The 24,796-nt window shown below is 38.8% G+C and overlaps 1 long non-coding RNA gene across 1 annotated transcript in view; it reads left to right on the forward strand.

The window, feature by feature from the left end:
* The window catches only part of LOC110342608, a 50,533-nt gene that overhangs the window by 13,273 nt on the left and 12,464 nt on the right, over positions 1 to 24,796 (forward strand). Inside the window, exons 3-4 of the long non-coding RNA XR_005877232.1 lie at positions 13,396 to 13,443; positions 20,966 to 21,027. This is a non-coding gene — a long non-coding RNA (uncharacterized LOC110342608). The remainder of the gene's footprint in view (positions 1 to 13,395; positions 13,444 to 20,965; positions 21,028 to 24,796) is intronic.

Here is a 24,796-nt window from a genome sequence, read left to right on the forward strand (position 1 = left end):
CCGTGTTATGCTGCTACACCTGGAAGCCTTCATTTAAGACATTTGCTGTTTAACTGAAAGGAAATGGCTTCTTGTTATTCATTCACAGATAAGAGAAGACAAAAATAATCACTGACTAGAATTCAACAGAAGAACACTGAGTTAAGAGAAACAGTCCATAAGATGATGAGGCTATTGGCACCCTGCTCCATGAAGTAGAATCCATTGCAGCTGGGACCTTAGTCTTATTAGGAAAGATAGCCCATTTTGTGATCTGCAACGTTTAAATCAATTGAACTATAGTGAAATCTCTCCCCTGAAATGGCTATTACACAGCTTGCAACCTTTTGTTCAAGAGATTAAGTTTGCATCTCCTCACATTATCTCCTTGTAATTGGAAAACTTTCATTTTGATGGAGAAAATGTGCCAGCATCCCCGAGAGCCTTGCCACAAGCCAATGCAGTGTGCCATCTGGAGGGTGCATGCCCACATCAGGCAGCAGCCTCCTGTCGGGCTGTATCTGGAACTCTGCAATGAACAACTAATAACATCTTAAGCTCCATTTGTCTAGCTCGTGAGTGCTCTTGGCAGAGGTCATAACCAGCAGTGGTTTTCTTGATTTGCTGCATCAAATGTAATTAGGTTAAAGCACTCACTGACAGAGCCTCTGATAATGGCATAAAAGCCTCAGGCTTGAATTTACCCATCGAGTCAAATTTAAGTTTCGATCAACAAAGATGTATTAATTTCATCACCGGGACAATGGGGATTGATGAATTCTAAAGGCATGTATGTGGAGCAACACAGTTTTCCCTTCTTTGGATTTCATACTTCTTTGGCTTCTACTGAATTGAGTTTAATCAACTTTTGTTCTGGTTCCTAGCTTCTAAAAAAGTTGCTGATGTCCCCTGCTGAGAGACACAGTGCCACTTATACCCAGATCATGTTTATCTTCTGTGCCTTACCGTTGGTCACACTGTAGAAAATGATCAGACATCTTCAGCGTGTTACCTCCACATTATTGAATTCTGCCAGTTGTCTACACATAAAGACAGAAATGACACCGTGATTGACCTTTTAACCCTTGCCTGTTAAAAAACTCCAGGGTTAGCAGAGGTCTCTTCATAAATGAGTCAGTTCGAGGCTGTGAGTAAAACAGAGAACCATTGCTTAGGGTTAAATTTCGGGCAAGCTTGGGCCCAGAACACAAGACAGACGTTAGCTATTATTAAGAGCACACAAAAGGAGTGTCTGCTCTCTGCAGAAAATGAAGTGTAACAGCACAAATATTATAAAATGTGTGCTAGAGAAAGAGAGAGCTGGGGTGTGGTCTCAGCAGGAAGGCAGAGGTTCCTGGCAGGGCTGTAAGGTTGATGAAATGCATAAGGCTTTTGAACATCAGCAAAGGAGTTAAGGATGACGGGCGGGTGAAAAATCACAGGAGAGTTGCATTTTTCAAATTGATCTCCACTTCTCCTGTCCCTGGTTGTTAGAAACACTGGCTCTATTGAAGCTGGTGGAGAAATAACATCTGAAATTTCTGGGGAACAGCAGTGATTCCTGTCGACTTTGTTCCTCAATGGGGCTTGTTGTGTTGGTTTGAGTGTTTCAGGTGATTCTGCCTCTGATAAAAGCAACAGGCGTGTGTGAGGATGAGGTTAAGTAAGTGTTTATTTGAGGATTTAATATTGCACACGCCAACGGAGTACAGCAACTACCGTGCTGTGAATTTCATATTCATGTGTGGCATATTTATTTGTTGTTTACCTCTCTGCATAATGGAAATGCCATGAAAATCTGTTCCTTCTACTGCTTTAATTTTAAACGAAGCTAAATGCTATGTATAATTTTAAATTACAGATTGTTAATTTCATTCTGTCTTAAATACTCTCTATATAAGAAATGCTTATGTTCCTGCAAGAATCCATGCTTGGAAAAAAATCAAAGCATAATTCTTTCAGTAATTATATAATATGTAGGCATTAATAGATTAAAACCAGTATAATCACACCCGACAGTCCTTTTCAAATTGTATAGTTATCTGTACCATCCATATGTGTATGGTTCTCTGCAAATAGACTATGTATGCCTTTGTTACTTTCCTGCCAAATATAGTCAAAAGACCAAAGTTTGTCACCTCTGTTGATAAATTATTTGCATCTAGCTTACTTAAAATAAACCAGTGATAGACTCAATACTTCATGAAGTGGTTATGAGTTTCAGGAGCAACACAGTTTTCACCCATTTCCATGATGGTATTTCAAAGAGCCAGCCGACGGTAGAACTCAGAGCTAGTTTACCTTCTATAAATACAATGAAACAAAGCAAGGAAAATGTCAAAAAGAAAGAAACCCATAGCTGTTGTCTGTGGCTTCCCAGCTCTAGTCCAAAAATCCATTCATGTGCCATGCTTTGACTTCTGTTTTCTGACTTATCCCCGCTCTTCTCTCTTAAACTCCAGAGCCATACCGGGAGTCAGGGATGTATGTGGCCCAAGATCTGCTGAATTATTTACTTATATAACAAGCATCACTGTACAGGTAGCACATACATAGTGTCTCTGCCCCTGGCTATGGCCTGCATTGGAACAGATCTACACCACATAGGTGATAACACTGACTCAATAGCCCTGCAAGCTAGCATATATTTATATGTTCCAAAGGCAGAAACGGCTGAGGAGGTTCGTTTTCTGAGAACTCCTAATGTAGCCTGCAAAGCTTGAAATGTGCCAGTTGTTCAATTTCCATTGTTATTTACAAAGTGAAGCTTTGAATTAAGGGAAAATGTGCCATCTGCCTACCCCTGTGATAATGCTTGGTTTTATTCCCAAGCATATCAACCACTGGCTTGGCATTTCAACTAACTGAAGCACTTTTCTCATTAGACTGTGTCTGTGTCTACAAAAGGCCGTTTCTCCTGGTTGCTCATTTGAATATCTCTGTCCTCTCTGTCTTCCTTCACTGGACTTGAGGCTTTATGTCTCCAAATGTGGCCAGAGTGATAAACAACGCTTGTTTTCTAGATACCTCATGTCCAAGTTATACCTGATACACCTCTTTTACTCATGACTTAGTCAATCAACTATTTTGTTTATTAATTTTTATTTACTGTTTATATTCATTATCTATTTTCTGTGGACACAGGACACATGTAATTCTTTGAGGAGATAAAATATAATGTGATATCTGTCCTCAACTCAATTTTAGTTAAAAACAAAAACTGAGTGTGGCGGTCTGAAAATAGTCTATAAAGTAGGCATTTCTAAATGCCAGGGTATATCGATAACATATTTATTCATCTAGTAAATAACTTGATAAGCACTTATTTAGTGTTGTGATATGCTCGACAGTCTGAGATTCATTGGAGATATAAACTCGAGAAAGCCATGCACGATGCCTGATCTGGTTGAATTTAGAGCAAGTAGATACCATGGCATATTGAACCTATCTGAAGAACTTGAGCATCTCATAGAGGCTTAATAGGTTTGTATGGCTTCCGACCCATCCAGCTTTACTGAGAAGCAGCTCTATTTAACAAGGTATCCAAGTGACTCAAAGTAAAGCTTGAAAAGTATTGGAGGTACCTGGAATGCTCGGTGGACAACACAAACAAATGGGAATCACTCAAACTGTATTAAAGTGGGAAAGAAGGTAACCCTAGGCAAGTTAAAGAGGAGAGCTGCATGGAACCTAAAAACTGATTCAGAATGCAGGGAGCTGATGTGGTGGCGGCAGAAGGAGAGCTGGTGGATATCGACAGGATGAAAGTCAAATCTTGGATGCTAGGAAACAGTGCAGGGTCTAGACTAGAAGCAGCAGCAACGGGCAGCAGTGGTGACACAGCAGCTGGAGACTAGAGTTTCTTATCTCAGGCATGAGAAGGCCAACATTAACATTTCCATGTGATCTTTAAACGAAGAATCAGGGCTTATCTTTTAAATTTAAAACAATAAATGAAAGTCCCTAAGAAGATGGAAATCAAAATACAAAACTCTTAGGTATACTGATTTTTCCCAAGCACGTATAATTTATGAGAACTTAGATCTGAGGGCAGAAAAGGAACATTTCAGATATTGATCTGGATCAGTATCTTGCTTCAAAATTCTTGAATGTCAATGTGGGGAGAAACGTTTACATCTTAATCTACACCGTTTTCTCCTTATAACCAAGGACCAGCCCTAATAAAATCTGTAAAATGAAGCTAGCCTGTGATCCTCTTCCTTGCTTCATAATCTTTTCTGTAACCTCTGTTACATGCAGTTTTACTGATTGTACCATTAGGCTCTAAGACAATAAAGGCAATTTCGAGTAAATGGTGACTGTCTCAAATGAATCTTTTTATGTCACTATGTCAAGTGGTTTCTGCAGTCTTATGAGGTCAGGCCTCCACATCGAGATTCTTTCAGTCATACATTTGAACTAATTTGGGAGTCCAATTCCAACAAACTCAGTCAGCTCTTCCACAACCACAGGAAGTTTGCATTCCACAGTAGGCCCTTAAGACTATCTCAGCAAATGATTTCATTCCCGAGATGCTTTTTAAAACTGACCTCTATATTTTAGGTTTTCTGGACATCTGTTAGGGTGGCATTCAGTGTGCTTTCAACCCATGGCTCTCTGTAGACAAACCTGAGTTGACGGAAGCAGCCTGTGGCTTTCCAGTAAGCTACAGAGTTAATCAGCAAGACAGACCCTAGAGCAGTATCTTGGGCAGTCGCCTTAAAAAGATCAGAGAAAACCATCAGATAATTTCAGCTGTAATATTCCATACTCAGCAACACAAAGCTGGTGCTTTTCTGTGAGTGGAGCATCTTGAGGTAATTCTATTGACAAACCCAGGATTTATCTATTTGTAAATAAGCTTCGTAGGAAACTGGAGAATTAGGTGGGACCATATAGAGATTTGCAAGAGGCATTTGCCATCTGAATGTAGAGTCCATACTATTAGAAGGTGAGTAATCTAATCATTAGAATGAAATTTCAAAACTGAGTTATTTTAGTATAATTTAGACAGATTATAATTTGGGATGAACTTTTTCTATATAGCTACAGAAATGTTCTCTCTCATACAATGAGTTGTTAGGTGTTCTAGAAATAAGTAAATATAAGGTAACTAAAGATAAAAGATCTTCTTTTATTTCTATTTTTAGTTTTTGCAGAATGGGTTTTTGCATTACAAATATTAATCACACTGTGGAATTCTGTATTTAAGTTGCACGTGGTCACAGCACTGTCTTTATGATATCTCCTGAAAACTCTGATAGCATCAAACATTGATAAGCATGCTCTCCAGGGTTTTTGTCCCAAATTGTTCCATAGGCTTTATGTTTACGAGTTATTTAACGTAAACAACTACTTCAATCACTATTTTAGTAGTGAAAGTTTGACAGTGTGTGCTGTTACTAATCACTGCTGACAACGGAAGTTCTAAGCTTTTTTTTCCTTCAATGTATTGAAATGAGAATGTGTAAATCAATTAATTAGAAAGCAGACATTAAGGAACAATATTTTTCTTTCTTACCTAAAGGGTAGCTGTCTTATAGCCAGTTCATTAGAACCAACCAACGGCACTTCAGAGAACATGAGTGAAAAAGGTAGCTATTCTACCTTTAGTCAACATCATGCTTCCTCCTACTCACCATGAACATCCTTGGGCATGAAGGGTGTCAGCTCTGTATCTTGTCTCTTCCCTGCTGATATTTCCTTTCTTTCTAGCTTCTTTTCCCACCACATCAGAGCACCACCAGTGAGAATGACTAGAAATAGCTTTCCCAGTTAGGGAAAAGAAACAAAAACCTGAGGACTGACGGAATGGCAGGCCAGTTACTGGTCATTGGAGTCAAGCCCACGGAATACAAGAATGTGGGAGTGGAAGTGGTGTCACATGAAGGCTTATCAGGGAGGACAGTGTGGCACCAAGCATGGCCACTGCCTGTTAACTTAGCATGACACAGTTGAGTATGAAAATAATGGGGTCTGTTTGCCTAATTATTTGTCTACACATCTTCCAGAACTCAGGGTCATGAAGTGCTTCTGAGCATCTGATTTAACAGACTAGAGTGGAGTTTTGCATACAAGTCTGTGAGAAAACCATTGACAATCCCAAGGTAAAGTCATTCGTATTCAGGGCTTGGCTGTGCTGGGCTCACATTGTTAGTGATGTTAGCTGCAAGTCATGAACATGGCTTTACCACAGTAGTGCAAATTTCCTGGTTAATAAAACAGTTTAGATGGACAGGACATCTTCCTATCTCCCATTGGTTCTGATTGTCTGTAATACTTTAAATATATTACATTTAGGTTTATGCTAGAAGCAAATTGTTCTGTTGTAGCTGCTCATATGTGATTTTTTGGAGCAATAAGATAAGTATAATAATGGGCTTTCTTTGGGGCCACCAAATTCATTACACAGATGTATTATCAGTTATGAATGCTTGGCCTTTGCTTAGGCTCATTTCTTGCTAGCTCTTTTACCTCATATTAACCTGTTTCTCTTCATCTATTTTTTGCCTCAGGCTTTTTACCTTTCTTTCCTTCTGTATGTTTTACTCTGTGTCTGACTCATTGACAGCTGCCTGCCTGGTCCCAGGCATCCCCTTCTCTTTCTTCCTCATTCTCTCCTCTGCTCTCATTCCCCTGAGCCTAGATTCCTCCCCCTGCCTATTCTCTCTGGTCACCAGCCCTGCCTACCCCTCTGCTGCCCAGCCATTCAACTTTTTATTAGACCAATCAGCTGTCTCAGGCAGGCAAAGTGAAACAGCAGCACATTTTTGCCTAGTTAAATAAATGCAGCATAAACAAATGGAACACACCTTTACATAGTTCAAGTAATTCTGCAACATAAACAAATGTAACACATCTTTGTCCAGTTAAAGTAGCATTCTACAACAGATAAGCCAGACAGACAATGTTCCAACACTGGAAGCTGAAATGACTGGGAATATACTGATGTAACATTTTGAAAGGGAGACCATGTGTGAATGAGACATGGTGTAGAAAGACTGGCTGCAGAGGGACAGAGGGACATGCTTCTTTCATTCTTCTGCATTTCAGTGTGTGTACATGTGAACACAGTCATAGTTCTGTGACGAATTCTAAAGAACAATGGATGAGTTTTTTCTTCATGGCTTTCTCGATGGCATCAGTAGCTTAAGTACCTGATGACTCTGTCACATATTTGTGAAGGGTTAGATGTTCTTTGAAAAACACACAGACATGGATTTCAGTTGTCTTGGGTGCTATATTTGTCACCTTAGACAAGGTCACTTACACTTTCTAAACCTATTTTCTATTCCTAAAAGAGTTATAATAGCTTTCCTACTCATACCATTATAGTTTGTTTGGTATGAGTTATGCATTATGGAAACAGTCACTACTGCTGTATAGGTATTATGTGGTTTTATCTCTAGTGTGGTTAACTAAATACAGAGCCTTATTGTATAGATTTATAACATCATGGTTATCCATATCATAATGTTCAAAGCATTGTTACCAATGTTTTATGCATATATGCATATATGCAGAGTACCCCAGCAATAGAATTTTCTTAAGTGAATCTGAAGAGGAGTATTTTGAGAGTGGGAACTTGAAGTCAGGTATTCAGTAGTATACCATGTAGCATTATGAGCTGTCTCATTAAACAGGCCATTATTTACATAGAGTCTTCCCAGTTGAAGTGGACTGAAAGACTTCCTCATGGCATTTAGGTGCATGTCCCACTAACATGGAGTATAAAGCAAATTGATATGCACCATGTTTTCTACTTCTCAGTTGCAAAAGCTGCTTGTCTGTTGAGTTGAGGTATATCAGATAAGCCACTTAATCCACCTGCTTATGTCATAGGATATATGTAGAAGCCAGAGGAAAATTATGGGACATGAGTTTTCGCCTTCTACTCTGTGGATTTCAGGAGTAAACCTAAATATCAACTTTGGCAGGAAGGGCCTTTTTACCTACTGAGTCATTTCACTAGCCCCCACCCTATTTTTTATGCCAGACACATAGCTGTAACAAAGTGTCCATTGGAGTTCTACTTATACTGGCCAAGACAATAACAATGTAGTGTCTATCAACTGACAAATGGATAGAGACAATGCAGTACTTATATGAAATGGACAACTAGTCAAATAAAGAGAGTTTAAATTTTATCAGTTACCACAAAAGTGGTAACAGATCACTATGCTAAGTAAGCCAGGTGCAGAAAGACAGGTTCCCCGATCTCATCAATATTTCAAATGTATTAAAGCCAGTCTCAGAAACTGAGAAACAGAATGGTGTTAGCAGAGGCTATAAAGAGCAGTGTGGAGGGAGATGAGGGGGTTGACCAGCAGGTACTGAATTACAGTTAGGTAGAAATGAGAAGTAGGTTACTCTACATTAAAAATGATCTCTATACTTAGAAAGTCAACACTGTATAGCAATGGTAAATAATGGAAAAGGAAATTTAACCAGATTCAAACATTGTATAATATATACATGAATATATATTACTCTATATAATATTAATGTTTGTGTGTAACTGTTGGAAATTGATTTAAATTAAAATGTAAAATAATTCTAGGGCTGGGGATGTACTACAGTTGGTAGGGTGATTTGTTAGCTTCTATCCCAAGCACCACTTTACCTGGGAGTGTTGCCACAGGGTTATAATTCCAACACTCAGGAACTGTGGAGGCATGATCAAAAGTTCAAAGTCATCCTTAGCTATATAGAGAGGGATACATGAAACCCTATTTCAAATCCAAATCACAGTATTGCTAATGGTAAAAAGGAATATAAGAAGTGATTAAGATGATAAATATAGGCTTAATATGTATCAGAGTGTCTACATTTTATTTATCTATGGGTTTAGTACTCTCCCTGATGAAGATTAGGGCTTTAATAATATGTTGCTTATATGCTTGGTTTTCTAGCACTGTTTGACAGTCAACATTGTACTTGAATAGACAGTAGTGTCTAGTTTACACCATATAAATAAGCTTGCCTACTGCTGGCATGGATTTTCCTATAACAGAAGGAATTTTACCCTTTTAAACGTAAATTTTAAGTTCTGTGTGTCAAAAGTACTAGACTGCAAAGTGCTACAAGGCCACAGGAGATCACTGCCTGTTTGTTCTCCCACGTCTTGCTTGCATGGTTTCCCATAGCATAAGAATGTCTGAAATTTTTGTCTTATCCTTGTGAACTTTGTATAATAGTTCTGGCTTTCACTTCCATGCAAGTTAGAGTCAATCTGGGTCCTATTTTCTCAGCTTTAAATTCGAAAGTTGGATCAATACGTAGTAGGCATCATGGAGGAACCTCCTTTCCCAGCTAAGCAAGCACTTGCACAGTAGAAGAAATGTTCAGTTGATTTGGAAAACTGGATCATGAGTGTCAGTAACAATGGAAGCCCTTACTTCCAGTTGTGGGAGTCTCTGAGGCAGTTTCCTGGAAATATAGTCTGTCGCTATTTTATCTATAGTGTGAATTAGTTTTCCTTGGGAATGGTCATTTCCTTTAGGTACTAACAAATTTTCTTCACTGAAATCATCATTTTGGTGGGTTGTGTAAATGAGGATCTGGTAGGCAGGTAGGATTTGGGGGCAAGGTGCTAATCACTATAACACTATGTGCCTGGTAGATTTAGAAATCATTCTTGACAATAGCACAAAGCCCAGGTAACCTTCCTGCTTAGATTACAACCAGCCTGTAGGGCAAATCAAACCCAGGAAGACACTAAGGTTTGGTGGCATGGTAGAGTGGACAGCATAGAAAGCACATTGGTGCTGCATGCCTGCAAGACATTTGTCTACTTTGGCTGCTGCGGGCCAGGGCTCTCTTAAGCACACCCTCTCTTTGCTACAGGAGACCCGCATGCATCTGAATGTATTTCTGTGATACCTTTATTTTGACAATTCTTGAACTGCAACATGTTGCACACTAATTGACTACAACTGGTTTTAAATCATCTTTAAAAAGGTGTAAATTATTGTCCCAATAGAGGTGTAAACGAGCGCGAGCATAACGTCTCTAGAATAGCTCTATTTTAAATAAACACACAAAGATATGAATTCAGTTGGTCTGCTTCATTTTTTTTTTTGGTTGGAGGTTTACTGCTTTAAAATGGGAAACAAATGTGTGAATTCTATCAAGGGTGTGAAACTCTCCATTTGTACAGACTGGGAGACTTGGTAATAAGGAAAGAGATAGCAGAAATTATTCAAAAGTTTAACAACATTATAGTTTTAAATGCAAGTATTTCAGAGGAAAGTTTAGAGTCTGCTTGGAGAGATTTTCTTGCAGCCTTTGCTATTAAAGAGTTAGAGATTTCCAAAAAGCCCATAATTGCTAATTTTCTTACAGTTTTAGAACTGGGAATTGCATTGACTAATCCTTTCTGTTTCTAAAAATGATTATTTGATGTACACGATTCTGGTAAACCCATGAGCCTCAACTTAACCCTGCCTAAATGAAACTTAACCTCTTACCTCTTCTCACATCAGCGGACAATGGGCCTCAGCTGCAGGGAGCACTTAAGCCTTGTGCCCAGTGTCCAGGCCAGCTGGAGGGCCAGGAGCCTTGCTTCCCAGCCAAATAGACACTTGGCATGGCTGTACTCCAGGGCAGAGGTTTAACATGCTTCCAATGAGACTTGGCTCTTGAAGCAGCTATCGCTTTAGGTTGGTGTCAATGGAAGTCCAAGACCCCCCTTTTATTAACTGGCCTCTCACATGGATAGCAATGAGGATAGAGAACAGCTGACCACTAAAACAGTTGGTTCTTTTTTATTATTTGTAATTTTGTCTATTTGCATGAAAGCCTGGCAGCATATGGCCTGATGGATTAAAAAAAAACAAAAGCCCTATAAATGCTTATGTACTGGCCAGAGCCTCCAGCTCACTCGTGCTATTAGTGTCGGCTAGTGCATCTCTACCTGCCACTTTTTCGAGGATGGGGACCTAAACTGGTGACTACCTGGGTCTCCATAGTCTAAGTGTATCCAGCTAATGCCACTGTTTAATTCCTCACAGCACTGTCAGAAGTGGCAATGTCTACTGTTTCCATAGTAAATTTGACTGGCGAGCCACCCAATCTCTGCCTTACCTAATAGCCTACACTAATTGTGTCTGATCAGGCCAGCAGGAATAGCAAGCAAGAGGGCTGAAGTACCTCTATTCCCATTCACCCAGGCCAGTGATGAAGAGAATTTCAGTGGGATGTACACTCACATCACTTTTCCACACTAAAATTGAGTAACTGTGATCTTGGGTAGAAATAAGCCACTCACTGTGTGGGCATTTATTAGTTACCATACTTGTTTTTTCTCCCCAAATTTCAGTGTTTATATGGTTCCACTTTTATTATTATTATAATATCATTATCATCATTATTATTATTTTTGCCTTTTAATTAGCCATTTTCTTTAACCACCAACCTGGGGAAATGGAATTTATTTCCTGTTTGAGAAGCAAACCTTTCTTTGCCTGAATAAAAGAAATTAGAATAATTTGGGTTAATATTTTATAGACAAACTGAAACACAAACCTTTTTTCTCTCTTTTTTTGTGTGTTTAATATATGATTCTATAGGTGGGGCTTCTGGGAACAAGTCCCACGGAGAAGTATTGGAAGCAATAGCTCCCTGCTGTCTTATTTCTTCCCTCTGCATGGTGGTGAATAGGACTTCTCTGATGTATGATCCTCACATGATGGACTGTGTTGTCAGAGATCCAAAGTAACATGGGCAAGTTACTGTGGTCTGAAAATAAGAGCCTAAATAAATCTTCTTTATTAAAAAGAAAAGAAAAGAAAAAAATACTAATCTTTTGTTGCTTCAGGCTATAGAGATTTGGAAGTTGCTATTTCAACATAAGTTATGTTATCCTAACTAATAAGAAAGGTCAGGTAAATCACTGAATTGGAGCCTTAGTCACTGCTCTATTGCTGTGAAGAGACACCATGACCAAGGCAATTAATGTGTATATATTAGGCCAGAAGATGGAGTTCTTATAGTAGCTGGGTAGCTTCGGGGTTACTTATGCTCCTCTAAGGGAACTGACATGCTTCTACAAGCAAGTCTGATAAATTCACTGTTTTACCTAGCTGGGCTTTGGGCTGTGCTTGGTGCCCTTGTCTGTTTTGAGGAGTTATTTTCATCTTCCCTGGGTAAGTTCAGAAAACATATGTAATTACAGCTAAGAACAAAGTACTAACCCTTTAAAGAATTGCAGCATTTTTTCCAGATGAGGGGATTCAGTGAACTAAGTGGGGAGTTTTTTGATTCAATTCAAAAATGAATGTACATAACTAAAGCTGACATTACAAAGAAGGCTCCAAGATAGCAGAATGTCACGCCTAGGTATGGGATTTGTGTCAGGTGGAAAGATAGATTTAAAGGTACTTCAATTTCCTGCTTCCTAAGAGAAGAAAGACAACTCGTAGAGAAGTTTTGATCTGATACTAATCAAACTCTGTTATTTCTTGTGGAACCCATGAAAATAAGACTATAGATACATTCAAAATGTACAGGTACAAACAAGTTAATCTTGCTAGATATACTGGCTGCAAGCAGACTCTAGTGAATCAGGTTTTGTTTCAAATGCTTGCTTGTAACCCAGTGTTCTGGAACTGTATATGCAAATTCATAATAAAGCTGAAATGGGAGTAGGTATGTCTTCATCTAGTCTGACTAGATAGAATATTTTAAAGAACGGGGCAAACACTTTTCTGGGTTTCAGATTAATTCCCTGCGATACACTTGCTTTAAGGTCCAGTCTTCACCAACACAAACCCAAACCCACATTAGACTCCATCCATTCATATTTTCCCATAATACCGTGCTCACTAGGCAGGGTGCTGATGCCTAAGAGAATTCATTTAGATTTGCAGAGAGATTTTAAGAAGGACAGAAAATCTAAACTAAGTGTCCTCAATCCTGACTGTCAACAAGATTGGCACGTAGAAATTTGGAACTGAATGGAGCTTTCTAACTTGTTAAGCTCAGCAGATTTTTCTCATCTGAATAAGATAAATGACACCCATCCCTTCGCCTTCATCTAATTAGCAAGCACAAGTAAGAACCAAAGATGTTCCTCCTATCTTTTCCTAGCCCGTGGTATTTTTTTAAGTCTCCAGGCCACAAAAATTCATTTATCTTTCATCATTAAAACCATCCTTTCATTAAAGTGTCCATTTTTTTGTGAGGGGCACAATTAACGATTCCTGGATAACTGACAGAAAGGAGGCTCTCAGAAAAGACTTGTAAGTCGGAAAATAGGTTTTGAAAAGTGACTCAGAAGAAAGCCAGTCAGAGGTTCCATTGCAGGTGCCCTGCTGCTGACTTCTCGGTTTGAGTACGAGGTGACCTGAGCCGAGCGTGGTTTAATTGCCTGCTTTACAGGAAATCACCTTCTAACTGCTGTTGCTCTCTCTTCAGCCAACACCCAAAGCCACCACCAGGGTCACGAGGATGAGACTGCACAAGGTAAGTGAAAAGAAAACAGGACGGAAGGTATCTTCAAGTGGAATCTGGTAAAGGCATTGGCCCACGGATAGGAAGAGCCTTGCAGGTGGGCCCTCTGTGGGGTGTGGAAGGGACAGGCAGGCCTGGCTTATGTGGCATTACATAGGGTGTGAGGGACATGAGACAGATCCTGGGTTCCCAAGCGTCCCATGTGAGATGGAAGCAGGTTCTGTGGTGTAGATTGAAGGAAGAGCTCTGGGTTTGGAAGGAAGGTTGTAACTCAAGATGCAGAAACCAGAAGTTTTGAGGCAAGTTTGCACAGCCACTATGAACACAAACTCCTTTTTTTTACTCACCATGGACATATTTATTAGTTTAAATTGCCTTATAACAATTATAGTTGAAGATCAACAATTTAGCAGGAAGTTTTACAAAAGCAATGTCCATTTAGTAGGAGTGTGCTTAGGATTGTGATGTTTTGCATTTCTTAGCATAGCAATCTGTGGCCAACTGCTCAAGGTGCTGGCGGTGGCTGGAGCAACAGTAAATAGTTAGCCTTAGTGAAGAGAGTGAGTGATGTATTGGTGTAAGCAGGGTACTATGTTGTTAACCTAAAGTGCTTGGAGGGGCAGGTATGAACACTAGATACATTTCTATATACATGAAATAAACTGAGAGGCTTCTAATATATATTGTATGCATTGTATATAAATAACTATGTCAAATATATTCAGTATTTTTAGTATTTCAAACCTCCCCACAAATATATTCAATTTTTTTAACATGACCCATGAGGAAGTAACTCTATTCTAAACTGAGGAACGTAACTATTTGCAAGACCATTTCTATCTAACATAACATTAGAAAACTCCGCCTTGTTGATTATGTTGGGCCTTTCGGCAACTTCCAATAGCTTTGTGTTGACCAAACTAATCTGAAGTTCCTGTTTTAGCCCTGGAAATTATTGTTCCAGAAGTTACTGGATGTGAGATTATACTAGACTTTCTCAGCCTGTGAAGCTCTCCTGTTTCCTGCCTATGGATCTACTATCTAGACGTGTTGGCTTAACAAACACAGCAGACTCTGGAGGAATATTAGCAGTCATACAGCATTTATAACATTATTCTCTTCATACCTTTTCAAGTTACAGGCAGATTTTCAAAAGCAAACTTAAATGGTTGGCAGGCAGCTTTGTAGATGCACAAGCCCAACTGAGCATAGACAGTCAGCCGGTTTTCATAGACTGAATGCTGACAAGTGAGATCACCTTTGAGAGACTGCCCTAGCAATATCTGTGAATGTTCCAGTAGCATTTCCTAAAGCACTTACCAAGCTGTGTCACCTGGCTGATGGCCAACATCTGATGGCACCCTTTCCAGTCTCTGTCTCGTGGCACATCACTTACAATAGCATCCCCACTTACTATTAATTACTCCTCACAACTGTATTGCTAATCCTTATGGCTTACTTCTCAATTTCTTTTCAGGTTTCTGAACACATATTTTCCCAAACAACTTTCCTTATCACACCATCTAAAGTAACTAATTTCCTGTAACTTACCCTCTTCTCATTTAGCTTCATAAAAATATCATATCCTGTTGTTTATTAAAATGTTGCCTGTCCCCTCCACTAGAATCTAAGAGTGTAGGGCCTTTATGCTGATCTAGAGTTAACATGCAAGAAAAGTGCTTTAATCAAGGACCTGCTTCATAGTTTTTAGTAGCAAGTGAACAGCAGCAGCAAAAAAAAAAAAAAAAAAAAAAAGCAAAACAAAAGAAATAAACAAAAACATAAAGGAGAGAAAGCAACAAAGAGAGAAAGACGGACACATGGGCACACACACACACACACACACACACACACACAGAGAGAGAGAGAGAGAGAGAGAGAGAGCAGTATTAACTATACATAGATACTTAGGTGAAGTTTTTCTATCAATGACATGAGCATATGCAGTTGAGGAGGATGCGATGACCCTCTATTACTTGAGTATCTCCAAACTTAGTAACCAAGAAGCATGGATGCAGAAGTGGCCAATGCACTTTATAGAAACTTCAGTCTGACATTTCTCCATCCGCACTGTTACTTTAACTTGTCATTCAACTCTTGAGCTTTGGTTTATTATTAATTCTCTCTGGAATTCCATGTGAATGCTCTGTCAAGCTAAGGTTGTTGACAGTGTGGTCAGTTCTTGAATGTTTATCATTTGAAGTCTCTGTGAATTCCTGTGGGCATGGGTGGGACAGGGGTGGGGGGTGAGGGTGGGGCAGCAGGGGAGACATTTGTCGTTTACTGATGTTCTTTATTTGTACTGTAATGCCATGAGTACTTAATGCTCTTGTAGCCATCACCTGCTCTTTCTGGGGGCATTTGAGACTACCAAAGTGATTCTACATATTGGAATCTTGAACCAGGGAAGAGAGCCCCAGCGGAAGATAACGTTAAGTCAGGGCTACTGTGTTTCACAAACTTCTGAGAGTAAAGTGGCATGGTCTTAAACATGTGAAAAGAAAGGTAAAATAAATGATTTGAGTAATTAAGAACACAATTTATGGGCAGAAAACCCATATTACAGTTTTCAGTGGCTTGAATTTTCACATTCTTTAGTCTTGGTTCTATTTTGCACTAGCTCCTCTTCATTGACATTGGATGGTGATGTTTAGACAGACATCTGTACTTTAAACAGAATGATTTGCAAAGCTGCTTCTACCTTTAAGCATCCTGAAAGTGTGATAAACATTTCATAGTGATTTTTATTTGAGAAGATGCACTTGTTTTGCTACAATGCAGATGTCATAGGATTTCCAGCTTGTTACTATTTTAAAAATGGATATCAATGGCATAATGTGCAAGAGAATAGTAAGACAGAGCCATTCATATCAGTATCCAGTAAAATTAGTTTAATCGTTATTTTTTCTAGAAGAGAAAAAGAGTTGTTTGAGCCACAAAACTGTACAAAATAAATTTGGAGTTCATTTTCTGAGATTTAGCACTGTTTTTTTAAAATAATTTCTCCCATCAAAATAAATATGAATGCAAATTTTATAATTTTGTCAAAAAATATACATAATATGCACAAGAAAAAATGGAGGTGGGCGTTACAAATTAAAACAACAAAAGGATTTTGCATTTCTAACCTGCATATGTGCTAGTTGTGGAGCAGCACCAAATCCTATTTGTTTGTCATTGTCTCTTTTCATGATAAAAGCTGGGCTTTAAATCTTTTGATCATGTGAGCTGGGGTAGCTCAAGAAATGTGAATGGAGAAATCCCCTTCTTCATTATCCTTTAATTTGTTTTTGTTTGGATTGAAAGGGTCAGGCAGCATCAGATCATGGTGGCCCTTCCACAGGCTGGTGCTTTTCCTTAAGTCCTCTCCCTACAGAATGTTTGTGTTTCAAACATAGACTTCTGAAATCATGTCAGCAAGCTGAGAAACTACAATCTTAGACTCAAGGGGAAAGTTTGTGCCTGCTAACCAGAGGTGAAACTCGCTTTCATTATGAATTTGTCTTTGTAATTTGAGTGTGCTTTGAAAAAGTTAGTGCAGATATTAGATCTCAACTTTGTAACATTTGGATAGACATGTTTTTTTAAGTTAATTAAAAAATGTAGAGTCTAGTAAATACCCTAGTATTTTGCTTAATAGCAAAATCTAATGTGCTTACTCTTTTACGATATCTTCAAACTTTAAACACAAATCATGTACTTCAATGTTGTTAATAGAGAAAATTAGTGTTAGGAAAATCTATTGAGCAATGACAAAGAACTTTCAACATGTAAGCCTGAGATCACAGCTAGAGAATCTTACAGTAATTGAAATGAAGTACGTAGAAGATTCTTCCTTCTCCTGTGTTTAAGTATTCTGTCACACAGTGTGCTTGGAGGCTCATTGATGGACAACTGATTAAGATAACGCTTTTTATAAATGTCCTTGACTTACTAACCTTGTACTTGTAATCTTACTCCCCAGACATTTATCATATTCTACTCACATGATAAAACTCCATGAATGCGGATTCCTTTCAAGTAGGCTTTATCAAATCCTGAAGAGAATGGGTTTTTTGGTAAACTGTTCATGTGCACTGATAGTATCTGCTGTTTGATAAGTATAAGAAGGTGCTAGAAGAATTATAGCAAGAAAGCAATAAGGGCAGTTTCACTGAGAGTGGCCACTAAGTGCTTTCAGTTATGAAAAACATCGCCAAACTCAAAGATTAAGAAAAACATGTGTGTTTACACTTTAGTGTGGAAATCTTTTAAAACTAAACACTTAAAAATGTATGCCTTGAAACCTACTATGTGTAGGAAACCTTTTGCTGTTTTACTGTATAAACCACATATTCATTATCTAACATGATAAAGAAGTTTGAAAAATGTTTAATTTCTCTACCATCACTTAATCCCAGTTTCTTTTACATTTTTCTATCTATATCAATATTCAAACATACTCTCTTCTTTACTAAATGCATGTATGCACTATCTCAATAGAAATTTAAAAGTTGGATTTATGCACAATTTCTGATCATTACAGCTATATCTGTATCTGTTAACATTTTGTGTAGAATATGCAAAGAAAGTATTCCTATAAAAATTTTAAGACAGCTGCTTTGTGAAAGCTAACCTTTTGTAATGCATGATTATAGGTGACACTTTTTATTAATTATAAACTGTGACCTAGATGAAGAACTTGATGAGTCATTTTGATGCTCTGAAAAGAGGAAACATATTCTTCCATAAGCAGCATATACATGGACAAAGCATTTCTAACTCCCCTTGTTTGCTCAGACACTAAGATGAACCTAAAGCTTGGATCTTGCCCAGGAAGTGTATAACTTAAGGGTCCCAATTAAAGTTGGTTTCCTCCACAATAGCGAAGTATCATAGGCATACTTCTCTGATTTTGGTCACATGTTTCATTTTAATTTACTTTGGTTTACTTCAAGCTGTACAGGAAGTTGATAAGAGATGAATGTTGAAGTCCCGACTTCACACCAAGTGAATTCACACTGCTTGAGAGTCTACTCTCAAATGTCATTTCCCACAGCTTTTCCACACCTGCTCATGACTGACAACCACAAGCTGATGTATGTTTTTATGAAAAGTGTCCCTCAAATAAATTGTTACAAACTGGAACAGATCATCATGGCATGACTATTTGCAAGGTTTATACCTTGTCCGTGTATTTGTTGTTGAACAAACATGCCTTCTAAGCATCAGAGATGACCCTACCTATCCAGGTTCAACAGGAACTAGCAAATAAACAGAGCTAGTCAGGTAGACAGTATGGCTTACTCCCAGAGGCTTCTTTATTTCATAGAAATACAAATAGTTTAGGAAGCTGGAGCTAAAAACATGGGTGGTGATAAGGCCACATAGGAAGCGATTTGAGAGAGAAGAAAGTGGAAAAAAGAAACATGCAAATTCACAATTGCACCGGAAGACACATAGTCAGCCAACAGGAGGAGATAGTAACCTATCAAGCATTTCTATACTACCCAAAAGAAAGAGAGAAAGAAAAAAAGAAAGAAGAAAGAAAAGAAAGCAACATGGGAGGGGCTGTTGGAAAAATTAGAATCCTTGAGAGTTGGAATATTGACCTCACCCCCACCCCAGTCTGCAATGTGATAGCATGGGTGAGGGACAAAAAGCCCTTCCCTCCTGCCCCTTGCCACCTATGGCAGGCAAGAGAGGTGACCCTGGGCTCTGGGGCACTGGGGCCCTACGAATGGGAGCATTGAAATTTCACTATGGGAGAGCTGGTCCTGCCCCTCACTGGCTGCAGCATATGGGGAGCCAGTAGAGCACCTCATCTGTGCAGTCCACTAGAGATGACCCTGTTGTTGGGGATGGGGAAGGGTGCGGAGGTGTACACTGGGGAGCCAGGCCTGTGGGCATGAGAGCAGGGAAGCTTCCCTTGCCCCCTCCCTCATATGCCATGAGGTGGCAAGGGTAAGGAAAATATGCCCCCCACCTTCCACCCCTTGCCACCTGTGAAACAATAGAGCTGCTCCTGCTTCTCACCAAGTACAGCAATCCAGCGATCAAGCCCTGCCCTTGCCTGGGAAAACAGCAGAGCTGGCCCTGGTGGTGTGAATGTGGGTGAGCCTGATACAAGGGTGTGAGATCAGAGCTGGCCCTGCTCCCTGCTGCCTGCTGCATTGAGCTAGTTGAGGCAGTGTTGGAGATCTCACCTGAATGGCAACAATGAGGGAAAGCTGGCAGGCTGACTAATCCAGGTACCACCCTGACCTAGAACCAGGACTACCAGGTAGCCCGCTCCAACCCTCACACATCATCTGTGAACTACTGGAGCATATGAAGGCGCTGAACCTGCAGAGTCAAAGCTACAGGATCTCCATGACACAAGGCAACAATAGGATATCCAAGAGGAGCCCCAGTGAGAGCCTAGTATCGATAGTGTAGTCGTATTGAAGCCAGAGGCCTGGAACCAGACCAATGACTCATTGCAATGAACACTTACAAGTAAAGATGTACGGACTAAAGAGCGTGCTTTGTGACTCACTGGACCATACTGCTGAGAGTTTTTAATTTGTTTTTTGTTTTTACTTTGAAATTTTGTTTTGGGTGAGAAGTTGAAAGGGCAGAGGGCAGAAGCAAGGGGTCAGGGAGGTAAGTGGGATTGGGATGCATGATGCGAAATCCACAACGAGTCAATAAAAAGTTAAACAAGACTAAACAAAATGTGCTTACTTCATTCTCCTCATTCTGCTTTCCCACTTGGATTCATTCCTAACAAAGTCAGTAAAGAACAATAGACATAGAACGCGCTGTGCATATTTAAAGTGTGCACTCTGGTATGCTTTGCTGCATATTCTCACGAGTGAGACTATCATCCCAAGCAGAACAACGACTGTAATGAAAACTAAAAGTCTTCTCATACCTTCTGTCGTTTTCAGGTTCTTCCCACTCCCTCACAAATAACACTTTTTTGCCTGGCTTTTTTTTTTCTTAACTCACACTAATTATTTTGGGTCTTTACGCTGCTGCATTTCTCAATAATTCATCCCAGTGATTGCTGAGTGGTAGGACCCCATTGCACCTCAAATATCTACTTGCCAACTGGGCGGCATTTGTGCTGTTTCTAGTTTGGGACTGTCAGTCACACAGCTGTTATGGTCACTGGTGGACAAACTCTTCTGTGACTGTGGGTTTTGATCTGCCCTAGGCAAATACCTCAGATAGAAGCCCGAACTCTTTATGTTTTAATTTTTAGAAATTTTCCAAACATTTTTTCTAGTGTGACTATTATTTTTCATTCCTGCCAGCTGTATAGGAAAGATCTTTGTTCCCCATCCTGCAAATTCTTAGCTTGGTCAATCTGTTAATTTTAATTATAAAAATACCTGTGTATTGTTATATTCAACAGGTATGACTTGAATATTCCAGTAATAAATGATATAAATGTTATCTGTATTCATTTTTTAGACAAGCATTTGTTCAAATATTCTGTCATTTTTAGTTGGGTTATTTTCTCTCTTACATTAAAATCTGAAAATATGTGATATTAATTTTTTGACAGAGTTCTTCTTCAATTGAACAGACTCTTCTCACTGATGGAAAACAGCATTTGTCTATATGTGGGTAGGTGGATGTTTATGCCCTGTTTCCTGTTCTAGTGATCTGTTTATTTTTATGCCCAAACCCATCTCCTTGGTGATCTTTATTTTGAAATGAGGTAGTGCTGATCTTCAATTTTTAAAAACTGCTTAGGTTATTTTCAATCTTTGCATTTACATGTCAAGTTTTAAATTATCTCGGTGAAGAACTATTTATATTTCAATTGTCCTCTCTTCAGGTTTTTATTTTGATAGTTCTTTTGTTGTGTTTTCTAGTCCATTGTATCTTATTTTTAAAAATATGTAATGCATTACTCACCTAACTTGTTGTACTTGAAAATTTCAGACATGACAGTTTTGTTTTGTCAGTTTTACATTTTTCACGTCTCTGTTTCAGTGTTTTAGAATATGGGAATTACCCTTGTGTGATAACTCCAACTATCATCTCTTGATTGCTTTCTGTGTATTTATTTCATCATTTTTCTTTAAGTGTGTCATATTTTCCTTTTTCTTCATATGTCTTATAATTTTTATTAGATGGGAGACATTGTGAATTTTACCCTATTGGGTATTTTTTCTTTTTTGGTTTTTCGAGACAGGGTTTCTCTGTATTGTTTTGGAGGCTATCGGTCCAGCCCAGCCTCGAACTCACAGAGATCTGCCTGCCTCTGCCTCCCGAGTGCTGGGATTAAAGGCGTGTGCCACCACCGCCCAGCTCCTATTGGGTATTTTTTTATTCTAATGGATAATTCATGAACTTCATTCTAGAATATAGTTATTGAAAAGCAATGCTATCCATATAGATCCTGTTTTCAAAATGTCAGGTGGCATCACAGTAGTGTTAGCCAAGGGAAACTCCCAGTACTAAGGTAAGGTCCTTGAGAGTACTTGCTCAGAGTTCTAGATTATGGAATTTTTGCTGTCTAACTGTTGCAAATAGGATAATCTTCACCCTGTACAGCTTTCAAGAATTATTCTCTCTATTTTTTCTAGGTTTCTCTCTTCCTGAGATGCCTGTGGTGACCAGAGCACCACTTAGTACTAAAGCAGAGGTTTCTTCAGACTTGTGTTGACTCAGTGTGACTCCCATAAGTTCTTTCGTTTTCTTTTGTTTTCCTGTGAATTACAGCCATCTTGTTTCTTTGTTGTTTATGTCTGTGTGTATATGCATGTTTATATGCAAGTGTATACTAGCACAAGTACATATGTAGAGGCCAGAAGTTGACATTGGGCGTTGTCCTCAATTGTTCTCCACCTTACTCAATGAGGCAGAATCTCTTAACTGAACCTTGGCTTACTGATTGGTCAGTCTGGTTAGCCAGTTTTTACTCCATGAATCCCCTGAAGATTCTGCCTCCTGAGTGCTGGGGTCATAGGTAGCTTCCACATCTGCCCAGATTTTACATGGATTCTGACACTTAAATAACCCTCACACTTGCTGAGAGAGTTCTTGCTTCCCCAACACCATCACATTTTTTGAAATATGTTCTGATTACTCTCAAGCTGGCCTTGGACTCATTATAAAGCCAGTGATGGCCATGAGCTACTTTCCAAGTGTGCTACCATGCCTGCTTTATGTGGTACTGGGGATGTAATCTGAGACATTGTGCATTCTAGGCAAGTACTTAACCAACTGAGCTATAGCCCATCATGGGCTTCTTAATCTACCTAGACTCGTAACGTCTATCTCTTCAACACAGAGCACCTAGAAACTTCCTTTTCCCTGTGCTACCATGTGGAGCGTCTTTTGGAGCTGTGAACTAATTTTCTGTATTTAGTATCAGGAAATCTCTATTTGGTGACTCACAGTCAACCTCCAAGTTGACTCTGAATAGAACTCTAATTTCTTCTCTGAGAACTACTACCTCTTCATATATGACATCACCAACCATGTACTTGCTTAAACTTGAGATCTAGAAGTCCATTTTGATCCCCATCATGACCTAAAGCCCATCTTTTGGGGTTTTATAACAGGTTAAATCTTCAATCTATCTCCTCTGCTTCATCTCATTTCTGTGATCCTAGTCATCCAAGAGAACAGTGTTCATTCAGTGACATGAATACAAAACTCTCCTAATTATTTCCCTCTTTAAAGTACCCTACTGTAGACAGCTCACCTATAGTGAGCTCCCAAATGAGGAAAGCAGGTCAAAGCAGGCTTTCCTGAAAGTCTTTAAAAACACTTCCTGTTTCAAATAAAATAAAAATCTGAACTACTTACAATGTCTTACAAGTATGAAAGATCTGATCATCCATATCTTGGAGAGTTTAGTTGTTTGTTTGTTTTTTATGATCCTCTTAGCCTGGCATCAATACTTTCTAGGAGGAAATACTGAACTCCTTACAGCATTAAAATTTTGTCACCATATAAAATGTTCTTCCTTGAGTTTGTGCTACAGCCCAGCCTCCCTTATCTTTCAAATCTTGGCCTAAATAACAAGAACAGTTCTTATTTGCTAAGCGTTTTATCTTATTTGCTCTCACACTGCCTACTTACTATGCTCATGGAAACTGATCACTTTGCAACTTTATTTTGTAATCTTATAGCTCTTCAAAAATGTTGTAAGCTGGCCTCTGTATTTTTTACTCAGTACTGTTTACCTAGAATTTGAGGCTGCCTGCTATATACAGATATCCAGTATTATGCCACACAAAATAAGGACATGTTTGATTTAAAAATCACTTTTGTGCCCATTGAGATGGCTCCTAGAGTGTCTGCCACCAAACCTCATGACCAGAATTATACATGGGGGAAGTAGGGAACCATTGAATCAACTTCTACGACTGGACTTCTTCTTTGGGGGCAGGGGTTGCTTTTTTTTTTTTTGACAATGTTACTCTGAATAACCACTCTGGCTATCCTGGAACTCACTGTGTGTGCCAGACTGTCTTAGAACTCACAGAGATTCGCCTGACTGTGCCTTCTGAATTCTGGGATTAAAGGGGTGTGATACCACTGCCCAGCAAACCTTGATTTCTACATATATACAGTGGTACACACACACACACACACACACACACACACTTAAATGTAGTAAAATTAAAATAAAATCACATTTGATATGACTTTCTAGGGCTACAATAGTTTCACTGTTACTTACTTATACATACCAAACCTCCATGATTGGAGAGTAATCTATTTGTTTTAGGAGGTATTACCTGGAGAAAACTTAGCCTTTTTTACTTTCACTTTTGAGAACCTTTCAAAGTAGACTACAAGGGAAAAGTCATCAAAACTTAATGGTATTGGCACAAAAATAGACACACACCAATAAAAAAAGACAGGGTGTCCAGAAATAACCCTGTACATTTACTGCTGACTTATTCTTGACAAAGATTCCAAAAACACACTGGACAGATAGAGTGTGAGGGTGTAGCCTCTTCAATAAATGGTGATGGGAGGACTTGATATTTATATGAACATCTGCAAATAATTGATACTTTGTTTCCAAATTTCATTCGTAAAATAAATAAATAAGTAAATAAATCTAAATTAAGACCTTAACCTGTGAAACCAGTAAGATAAAAAGTGTAGAATAATTCAAGATATCATTATAGGCAACAGATTTCTTTCTAAGACCTCCAAAGTACAGCAAATAAAAGTAGAAATAGACAAAATAAATTGTTTCAAAGTATGATGCATCTATTCCATGAAAGAAACAGTAAAAAAAAAAAAAAAGGAGAGACAGTTTTCACAATGAAAAAAAATCCACAAGTTGTTCAGCTAACTAATATCCAAAATATCCAGGAATTTTTAAAATAAATTTAATTTTAGTAACATTTTTTCATATTTT

The sequence above is a fragment of the Mesocricetus auratus genome, unplaced genomic scaffold (genome assembly GCF_017639785.1).
Source record: "Mesocricetus auratus isolate SY011 unplaced genomic scaffold, BCM_Maur_2.0 Super-Scaffold_100004, whole genome shotgun sequence".
Lineage (NCBI taxonomy): Eukaryota > Metazoa > Chordata > Mammalia > Rodentia > Cricetidae > Mesocricetus > Mesocricetus auratus.